The 11,414-nt window shown below is 52.8% G+C and overlaps 1 protein-coding gene across 1 annotated transcript in view; it reads right to left on the reverse strand.

Annotated features, from left to right (window-relative positions):
• Positions 1 to 5,706, reverse strand: part of LOC146019841 (lysophospholipase D GDPD1-like) — a 32,958-nt gene extending 27,252 nt beyond the window's left edge. Inside the window, exon 1 of the mRNA XM_083152438.1 lies at positions 5,484 to 5,706. The gene's annotated coding sequence lies outside the window, so the exon portion shown is untranslated. The remainder of the gene's footprint in view (positions 1 to 5,483) is intronic.
• Positions 5,707 to 11,414: the final 5,708 nt, after the last annotated feature.

Below are 11,414 nucleotides of genomic sequence, written 5' to 3' on the forward strand. Positions count from 1 at the left end.
GGAGGGCAGCATGGTGCAGGGAAGATGAGTGGGATCTAGGAGAGAAGCACAATGATACAGCAGTGAGAGGGTGACAGCGTAGCCCCCCAGCACAGGTAACAGGTAATACAGGGAGGGCAGCATGGTGCAGGGAAGATGAGTGGGATCTAGGAGAGAAGCACAATGATACGGCAGTGAGGAGGTGACAGCGTAGCCCCCCAGCACAGGCACCAGGTAGTACAGGGAGGGCAGCATGGTGCAGGGAAGATGAGTGGGATCTAGGAGAGAAGCACAATGATACAGCAGTGAGAGGGTGACAGCGTAGCCCCCCAGCACCGGTACCAGGTAGTACAGGGAGGGCAGCATGGTGCAGGGAAGATGAGTCGGATCTAGGAGAGAAGCACAATGATACGGCAGTGAGAGGGTGACAGCGTAGCCCCCCAGCACAGGTACCAGGTAGTACAGGGAGGGAAGCATGGTGCAGGGAAGATGAGTGGGATCTAGGAGAGAAGCACAATGATACAGCAGTGAGAGGGTGACAGCGTAGCCCCCCAGCACAGGTACCAGGTAGTACAGGGAGGGCAGCATGGTGCAGGGAAGATGAGTGGGATCTAGGAGAGAAGCACAATGATACAGCAGTGAGAGGGTGACAGCGTAGCCCCCCAGCACAGGTACCAGGTAGTACAGGGAGGGTAGCATGGTGCAGGGAAGATGAGTGGGATCTAGGAGAGAAGCACAATGATACAGCAGTGAGAGGGTGACAGCGTAGCCCCCCAGCACAGGCACCAGGTAGTACAGGGAGGGCAGCATGGTGCAGGGAAGATGAGTGGGATCTAGGAGAGAAGCACAATGATACGGCAGTGAGGAGGTGACAGCGTAGCCCCCCAGCACAGGTACCAGGTAGTACAGGGAGGGTAGCATGGTGCAGGGAAGATGAGTGGGATCTAGGAGAGAAGCACAATGATACAGCAGTGAGAGGGTGACAGTGTAGCCCCCCAGCACAGGCACCAGGTAGTACAGGGAGGGCAGCATGGTGCAGGGAAGATGAGTGGGATCTAGGAGAGAAGCACAATGATACAGCAGTGAGAGGGTGACAGCGTAGCCCCCCAGCACAGGTACCAGGTAGTACAGGGAGGGCAGCATGGTGCAGGGAAGATGAGTGGGATCTAGGAGAGAAGCACAATGATACGGCAGTGAGAGGGTGACAGCGTAGCCCCCCAGCACAGGCACCAGGTAGTACAGGGAGGGCAGCATGGTGCAGGGAAGATGAGTGGGATCTAGGAGAGAAGCACAATGATACGGCAGTGAGGGGGTGACAGCGTAGCCCCCCAGCACAGGCACCAGGTAGTACAGGGAGGGCAGCATGGTGCAGGGAAGATGAGTGGGATCTAGGAGAGAAGCACAATGATACAGCAGTGAGAGGGTGACAGCGTAGCCCCCCAGCACAGGTACCAGGTAGTACAGGGAGGGCAGCATGGTGCAGGGAAGATGAGTGGGATCTAGGAGAGAAGTACAATGATACAGCAGTGAGGAGGTGACAGCGTAGCCCCCCAGCACAGGCACCAGGTAGTACAGGGAGGGCAGCATGGTGCAGGGAAGATGAGTGGGATCTAGGAGAGAAGCACAATGATACAGTAGAGCAGTGAGAGGGTGACAGCATAGCCCCCCAGCACAGGCACCAGGTAGTACAGGGAGAGCAGCATGGTGCAGGGAAGATGAGTGGGATCTAGGAGAGAAGCACAATGATACAGCAGTGAGGAGGTGACAGCGTAGCCCCCCAGCACAGGCACCAGGTAGTACAGGGAGGGCAGCATGGTGCAGGGAAAATGAGTGGGATCTAGAAGAGAAGCACAATGATACAGCAGTGAGGAGGTTACAGCGTAGCCCCCCCCAGCACAGGCACCAGGTAGTACAGGGAGGGCAGCATGGTGCAGGGAAGATGAGTGGGATCTAGGAGAGAAGCACAATGATACAGCAGTGAGAGGGTGACAGCGTGGCCCCCCAGCACAGGCACCAGGTAGTACAGGGAGGGCAGCATGGTGCAGGGAAGATGAGTGGGATCTAGGAGAGAAGCACAATGATACGGCAGTGAGAGGGTGACAGTGTAGCCCCCCCCCCCCCCCCCAGCACAGACACCAGGTAGTACAGGGAGGGCAGCATGGTGCAGGGAAGATGAGTGGGATCTAGGAGAGAAGCACAATGATACAGCAGTGAGAGGGTGACAGCGTAGCCCCCAGCACAGGTACCAGGTAGTACAGGGAGGGCAGCATGGTGCAGGGAAGATGAGTGGGATCTAGGAGAGAAGCACAATGATACAGCAGTGAGAGGGTGACAGCGTAGCCCCCCCCAGCACAGGTACCAGGTAGTACAGGGAGGGCAGCATGGTGCAGGGAAGATGAGTGGGATCTAGGAGAGAAGCACAATGATACAGCAGTGAGAGGGTGACAGCGTAGCCCCCCAGCACAGGCACCAGGTAGTACAGGGAGGGCAGCATGGTGCAGGGAAGATGAGTGGGATCTAGGAGAGAAGCACAATGATACAGCAGTGAGAGGGTGACAGCGTAGCCCCCCAGCACCGGTACCAGGTAGTACAGGGAGGGCAGCATGGTGCAGGGAAGATGAGTGGGATCTAGGAGAGAAGTACAATGATACGGCAGTGAGGAGGTGACAGCGTAGCCCCCCAGCACAGGCACCAGGTAGTACAGGGAGGGCAGCATGGTGCAGGGAAGATGAGTGGGATCTAGGAGAGAAGCACAATGATACAGCAGTGAGAGGGTGACAGCGTAGCCCCCCAGCACAGGTACCAGGTAGTACAGGGAGGGCAGCATGGTGCAGGGAAGATGAGTGGGATCTAGGAGAGAAGTACAATGATACGGCAGTGAGAGGGTGACAGCGTAGCCCCCCAGCACAGGCACCAGGTAGTACAGGGAGGGCAGCATGGTGCAGGGAAGATGAGTGGGATCTAGGAGAGAAGCACAATGATACAGCAGTGAGAGGGTGACAGCGTAGCCCCCCAGCACAGGCACCAGGTAGTACAGGGAGGGCAGCATGGTGCAGGGAAGATGAGTGGGATCTAGGAGAGAATCACAATGATACAGCAGTGAGAGGGTGACAGCGTAGCCCCCCAGCACAGGTACCAGGTAGTACAGGGAGGGCAGCATGGTGCAGGGAAGATGAGTGGGATCTAGGAGAGAAGCACAATGATACAGCAGTGAGAGGGTGACAGCGTAGCCCCCCAGCACAGGTACCAGGTAGTACAGGGAGGGCAGCATGGTGCAGGGAAGATGAGTGGGATCTAGGAGAGAAGCACAATGATACAGCAGTGAGGAGGTGACAGCGTAGCCCCCCAGCACAGGCACCAGGTAGTACAGGGAGGGCAGCATGGTGCAGGGAAGATGAGTGGGATCTAGGAGAGAAGCACAATGATACAGCAGTGAGAGGGTGACAGCGTAGCCCCCAGCACAGGCACCAGGTAGTACAGGGAGGGCAGCATGGTGCAGGGAAGATGAGTGGGATCTAGGAGAGAATCACAATGATACAGCAGTGAGAGGGTGACAGCGTAGCCCCCCAGCACAGGCACCAGGTAGTACAGGGAGGGCAGCATGGTGCAGGGAAGATGAGTGGGATCTAGGAGAGAATCACAATGATACAGCAGTGAGAGGGTGACAGCGTAGCCCCCCAGCACAGGTACCAGGTAGTACAGGGAGGGCAGCATGGTGCAGGGAAGATGAGTGGGATCTAGGAGAGAAGCACAATGATACGGCATTGAGGAGGTGACAGCGTAGCCCCCCAGCACAGGCACCAGGTAGTACAGGGAGGGCAGCATGGTGCAGGGAAGATGAGTGGGATCTAGGAGAGAAGCACAATGTAACGGCAGTGAGAGGGTGACAGCGTAGCCCCTCAGCACAGGCACCAGGTAGTACAGGGAGGGCAGCATGGCGCAGGGAAGATGAGTGGGATCTAGGAGAGAAGCACAATGATACAGCAGTGAGAGGGTGACAGCGTAGCCCCCCAGCACAGGCACCAGGTAGTACAGGGAGGGCAGCATGGTGCAGGGAAGATGAGTGGGATCTAGGAGAGAAGCACAATGATACAGCAGTGAGAGGGTGACAGCGTAGCCCCCCAGCACAGGCACCAGGTAGTACAGGGAGGGCAGCATGGCGCAGGGAAGATGAGTGGGATCTAGGAGAGAAGCACAATGATACAGCAGTGAGAGGGTGACAGCGTAGCCCCCCAGCACAGGCACCAGGTAGTACAGGGAGGGCAGCATGGTGCAGGGAAGATGAGTCGGATCTAGGAGAGAAGCACAATGATACAGCAGTGAGAGGGTGACATCGTAGCCCCCCCCCAGCACAGGTACCAGGTAGTACAGGGAGGGCAGCATTGTGCAGGGAAGATGAGTGGGATCTAGGAGAGAAGCACAATGATACAGCAGTGAGAGGGTGACAGCGTAGCCCCCCAGCACAGGCACCAGGTAGTACAGGGAGGGCAGCATGGTGCAGGGAAGATGAGTGGGATCTAGGAGAGAAGCACAATGATACAGCAGTGAGAGGGTGACAGCGTAGCCCCCCAGCACAGGCACCAGGTAGTACAGGGAGGGCAGCATGGTGCAGGGAAGATGAGTGGGATCTAGGAGAGAAGCACAATGATACAGCAGTGAGAGGGTGACAGCGTAGCCCCCCAGCACAGGTACCAGGTAGTACAGGGAGGGCAGCATGGTGCAGGGAAGATGAGTGGGATCTAGGAGAGAAGCACAATGATACAGCAGTGAGAGGGTGACAGCGTAGACCCCCAGCACAGGTACCAGGTAGTACAGGGAGGGCAGCATGGTGCAGGGAAGATAAGTGGGATCTAGGAGAGAAGCACAGTGATACGGCAGTGAGAGGGTGACAGCGTAGCCCCCCAGCACAGGCACCAGGTAGTACAGGGAGGGCAGCATGGCGCAGGGAAGATGAGTGGGATCTAGGATAGAAGCACAATGATACAGCAGTGAGAGGGTGACAGTGTAGCCCCCCAGCACAGGTACCAGGTAGTACAGGGAGGGCAGCATGGTGCAGGGAAGATGAGTGGGATCTAGGAGAGAAGCACAATGATACAGCAGTGAGAGGGTGACAGCGTAGCCCCCCAGCACAGGCACCAGGTAGTACAGGGAGGGCAGCATGGTGCAGGGAAGATGAGTGGGATCTAGGAGAGAAGCACAATGATACAGCAGTGAGAGGGTGACAGCGTAGCCCCCCAGCACAGGCACCAGGTAGTACAGGGAGGGCAGCATGGTGCAGGGAAGATGAGTGGGATCTAGGAGAGAAGCACAATGATACAGCAGTGAGAGGGTGACAGCGTAGCCCCCCAGCACAATGATACAGCAGTGAGAGGGTGACAGCGTAGCCCCCCAGCACAATGATACGGCAGTGAGAGGGTGACAGTGATGTTGCAGAAAGGAATGTGCATAATAATACAGCTGCAGGGAAATAGCAGAATGGAGACAGCAGCCGGGAGGTGACATACACGTCTCTGGGATCACACAGCACTCTCTTCAGTCTCTGTGCTGTCACCAGCCGTCTCTCCGGGCACTTGTAAGTCTCTCAGCCATTCTGGCACAGCCTCAGTCCCCTCCCTGCTGTGGTCACTGCCCAGCAACAGTCTGACTCCTTCTGCCTGTCCTTACCCTGCTTCCCGGATCTATATCCATGGCTGGCACCATATATCCTCTGCACTGGCACACATTATTTGATACTACCCACTGGCACATATTATCCCCTACTCCCCAGTGGCAGAGATGATCCCCTACTCCCCAGTGGCACAGATGATCCCCTACTCCCCAGTGACACAGATTATCCCCTACTCCCCAGTGACACAGATAATCTCCTACTCCCCAATGACACAGATAATCTCCTACTCCCCAATGACACAGATTATCCCCTACTCCCCACTGGTAGATTATCCTCTACTCCATACTGGCACATTTTATCCCCTACTCCCCACTGGCACAGATTATTCCCTACTCCCCATTGGTACAGATTATCTCCTACTCCCCACTGGTAGATTATTCTCTACTCCCCACTTGAACAGATTATTCCCTACTCTCCACTGGCACAGATCATCCTTTACTCCTTACTGGCACAGTGTATCCCCTATTTCTCACTGGCGGAGATTATGTTTGACTCCCCACTGGCACTGATCATTCTCTACTGCCCACTAGCAAAGAATATCCTCTTCTCTCCAGTTGCACACATTACCCCTTACTCTCTACTGGCACAGATTATCCTCTACTCCCCACTGGCACAGATTATCCCCTACTCCCCACTGGCACATATTATCCTCTACTCTCCACTGCCACAGATTATCCTCTGCTCCCCACTGGCACACATTACCCCCTATTCCCCACTGGCACAGATTATCCTCTACTCCCCACTGGCACAGATTATCCCCTACTCCCCACTGGCACATATTATCCTCTACTCTCCACTGCCACAGATTATCCTCTGCTCCCCACTGGCACACATTACCCCCTACTCCCCACAGGAACATATTATCCCCTACTCCCCACTGGCACAGATGATCCTTTACTCCCCACTGGCACATATTATCCTCTACTCTCCACTGCCACATATTATCCTCTGCTCCCCACTGGCACACATTACCCCCTACTCCCCACTGGCACAGATTATCCCCTACTCCCCACAGGCACAGATCCCTGCAGTGGTTTCCAAACTTTTTTCAATCACTGCACCCCTAAGTATCAGAACATTTTTCACGGCACCCCTAGCCCAAATGTTTCTAATTGAGAAAATAGAAATGAATATTAACGTAAGTAAATTGTGTTTATTCCCTAGTGTCAGTTATGTGATGGGGACAGGATTCACTTCTTTTTGTCCACAATTTGTCTATTACATTGGTCATAAAATTATTTTAATGGGTCATGGACCACCAATCCAGAACACCCCTGCAGGTCCTCCTAGGCACCCTAGGGTGCAACGGCACACAGTTTGGGAACCACTGCCCTACTCCCTACTGGCACAGAGTATCTGCCCACATCTCCAGGCTCCTCTCCTGGCACACGGTATCTTCCCACATCTCTTGGCACACTGTACCTGCTCTTGGTCCCTGGCACACTGTACTTGCTCCTTTCCTGGCACACAGTATCTTCCAATGTCTCCTGGCATATGATATCTTCCCACATTGCCTGGCACACTGTACCCCCTTGTGGTCCCTGGCACACTGTACCTGCTTGTGGTCCCTGGCACACTGTACCCCCTTGCGGTCCCTGGCACACTGTACCTGCGGATGGTCCCTGGTACCGGTATTGCCTTCTATCCTGGTGCATGCAGATGCTCCCCTCTCCCGGTTCCTCTTTCTACTCGCTCTCTAGACTGGGAACGAATGTTCTGTGCATCAGGAGCTGACAGCTGAAAATCAGCAGTTTTGGTCAGTGCTTGCGGGAGATGGTCACATGACTGGACAGTGTCCTCTGCGATGTCACTCAGCTCTGTGACATCATGTATAATTCACATCTTAGTTGCCAGACCAGGGACTCTGATTTCCGGGTGGTTATGGGGTTAATAGGCTACCTGAGGTACAAACACACCCATCTGCATTCCAGGACAGGTGCATACCTGCCTTCTCGTACACACATGGCCAAAACCTGTTTGGGCAGCAGCGTTGGGGCGAGGAGATCTGACCTTCCCATGCCCATCCCTCTTGTACCCATGGGAAAAGCCACAGTGGCACAGCTTAGTATGGGGGCATGGACATAGCACATGTGTGACTGTAACACAGGGGGAGCAGTGAGTAACAGAAATCTGTATACATAAGGGTATATACACAGTGATAACGTTGTGTACAGCGGAGCAGAGCTGTATACACTGGGACACAGAGAGATAGTGTGACATCACTGATATGTGGCATCCCATAGTCACACATTAACCGCAGCATGGGTGGCACTCAGTGACTATCAGCATGGCACGGTCATTAGAATGTGGCGCTCTCATCAGAAGGGGGTAAAGTCATAGGAACGTGGCACTCTCATCAGAACATGGCAAAGTCATTGGAACGTGGCACTCTCATCAGAACATGGTTCTGTCATTGGAACGTGGCACTCATCAGAACATTTTACTATCATTGGAACGTGACACACATGAGAACATGTTACTGTTATTGGAATCTGGCAGTCTCATCAGAACATGGCATTGTCATTGGAACGTGGCACTCTCATCAAAACATGTCATTGGAACGTGGCACTCATCAGAACATGTTACTGTCATTGGAATGTGGCTCTCTCATCAGAACGTGGCAAAGTCATTGGAACGTAGCAATCTCATCAGAACATGTTACTGTCATTAGAACGTGGCACTCTCAGCAGAACATGTTACTGTCATTGGAACGTGGCACTCTCAGCAGAACATGGCAGAGTCATTGGAACGTGGCACTCACATTAGGACATTTCAGTGTCATTGGAACGTGGACCTCATGAGAACGTGGCAAAGTCATTGGAACGTGGCACCCTCATCAGAACATGTTACTGTCATTGGAATGTGGCACTCTCATCAGAATATGTTACTGTCATTGGAATGTGGCACTCTCAGCAGAACATGTTACTGTCATTGGAACGTGGCACCCTCATCAGAACATGTTACTGTCATTGAAACGTGGCACCCTCATCAGAACGTGGCAAAGTCATTGGAACGTGGCACCCTCATCAGAACATGTTACTGTCATTGGAACGTGGCACCCTCATCAGAACGTGGCAAAGTCATTGGAACGTGGCACCCTCATCAGAACATGTTACTGTCATTGGAATGTGACACGCATGAGAACATGTTACTGTCATTGGAACGTGGCACCCTCATCAGAACATGGCATTGTCATTGGAACGTGGCACTCTCATCAAAACATGTCATTGGAACGTGGCACTCATCAGAACATGTTACTGTCATTGGAATGTGGCTCTCTCATCAGAACGTGGCAAAGTCATTGGAACGTAGCAATCTCATCAGAACATGTTACTGTCATTAGAACGTGGCACTCTCAGCAGAACATGTTACTGTCATTGGAACGTGGCACTCTCAGCAGAACATGGCAGAGTCATTGGAACGTGGCACTCACATTAGGACATTTCAGTGTCATTGGAACGTGGACCTCATGAGAACGTGGCAAAGTCATTGGAACGTGGCACCCTCATCAGAACATGTTACTGTCATTGGAATGTGGCACTCTCATCAGAATATGTTACTGTCATTGGAATGTGGCACTCTCAGCAGAACATGTTACTGTCATTGGAACGTGGCACCCTCATCAGAACATGTTACTGTCATTGAAACGTGGCACCCTCATCAGAACGTGGCAAAGTCATTGGAACGTGGCACCCTCATCAGAACATGTTACTGTCATTGGAACGTGGCACCCTCATCAGAACGTGGCAAAGTCATTGGAACGTGGCACCCTCATCAGAACATGTTACTGTCATTGGAATGTGACACGCATGAGAACATGTTACTGTCATTGGAACGTGGCACCCTCATCAGAACATGGCAAAGTCATTGGAACATGGTTTTACCCTCTCAATCTTTGAGGAAGAGGAGGAAGGGGGCGCAGCGGGCTGGCGGTTGGTGGGTGTTAGAGGTTCTGGCTATAGAGTCGCTCTCCATTCGGCTATTCGATTAGGCGCGCCAAACGGGCACCTGCAGCCGCATCGCAGCCATGTTGAGCACGGCTACAACTGTATATCAATGGCTCAGCAAGATGGTAAAGTCATATTAGCTGAAGCAGTAATTAAGGGCCTGATTCTGGTTTGCATGGTATGGGTCGAATTCGCCCCAGTGATTGATGTTGCGGGTCTGCGTGTAGTCATCCCCATGAAAACACTGGGCGTTCCCCTGGGAATACACGTGGGCTGATGCCTGCGTGGGGCGGGCAGCTGACGTCACATGACATCAGCACCCGCCCCCTTTTCGGCATATAGCGGCTGTAATAAAAGTCCGTTCACACTGACTTTATTACCAAAGGCCGGAGAAACCATTTGATGGGCCGCAACCATCGATTAATTTCTCCTGCTAGCGGCCGCTTGCAAGGGCAGGTCCATATCCAGGGATTTTGGCACCTGGAGGGCGCAAAAGGTGCTAGCAAGCAGATATAGCAACGTGCATCGTACTGTAGTGATCATTAGCAACGTGCGCTGTACTGTAGTGATCATTAGCAACGTGCGCTGTACTGTAGTGATCATTAGCAACGTGCGCTGTACTGTAGTGATCATTAGCAACGTGCGCTGTACTGTAGTGATCATTAGCGACGTGCGCTGTACTGTAGTGATCATTAGCGACGTGCGCTGTACTGTAGTGATCATTAGCAACGTGCGCTGTACTGTAGTGATCATTAGCAACGTGCGCTGTACTGTAGTGATCATTAGCAACGCGCGCTGTACTGTAGTGATCATTATCAACGCGCGCTGTACTGTAGTGATCATTAGCGACGTGCGCTGTACTGTAGTGATCATTAGCGCGCTGTACTGTAGTGATCATTAGCGCGCTGTACTGTAGTGATCATTAGCGCGCTGTACTGTAGTGATCATTAGCAACGTGCGCTGTACTGTAGTGATCATTAGCAACGTGCACTGTACTGTAGTGATCATTAGCAACGTGCGCTGTACTGTAGTGATCATTAGCAACGTGCGCTGTACTGTAGTGATCATTATCAACGCGCAATGTACTGTAGTGATCATTAGCAACGTGCGCTGTACTGTAGTGATCATTAGCGCGCTGTACTGTAGTGATCATTAGCGCGCTGTACTGTAGTGATCATTAGCAACGTGCGCTGTACTGTAGTGATCATTAGCAACGTGCACTGTACTGTAGTGATCATTAGCAACGTGCGCTGTACTGTAGTGATCATTAGCAACGTGCGCTGTACTGTAGTGATCATTAGCAACGTGCGCTGTACTGTAGTGATCATTATCAACGTGCGCTGTACTGTAGTGATCATTAGCAACGTGCGCTGTACTGTAGTGATCATTAGCAACGTGCGCTGTACTGTAGTGATCATTAGCAACGTGCGCTGTACTGTAGTGATCATTATCAACGCGCGCTGTACTGTAGTGATCATTATCAACGCGCGCTGTACTGTAGTGATCATTATCAACGCGCGCTGTACTGTAGTGATCATTTGCAACGCGCGCTGTACTGTAGTGATCATTAGCAACGCGCGCTGTACTGTAGTGATCATTATCAACGCGCAATGTACTGTAGTGATCATTAGCAACGCGCAATGTACTGTAGTGATCATTAGCAACGTGCGCTGTACTGTAGTGATCATTAGCAACGTGCGATGTACTGTAGTGATCATTCGCAACGTGCAATGTACTGTAGTGATCATTCGCAACGTGCGCTGTACTGTAGTGATCATTAGCAACGTGCGCTGTACTGTAGTGATCATTAGCAACGCGCG

Source organism: Crinia signifera, chromosome 7 (assembly GCF_055691185.1).
Source record: "Crinia signifera chromosome 7, ASM5569118v1, whole genome shotgun sequence".
Taxonomy (NCBI): domain Eukaryota; kingdom Metazoa; phylum Chordata; class Amphibia; order Anura; family Myobatrachidae; genus Crinia; species Crinia signifera.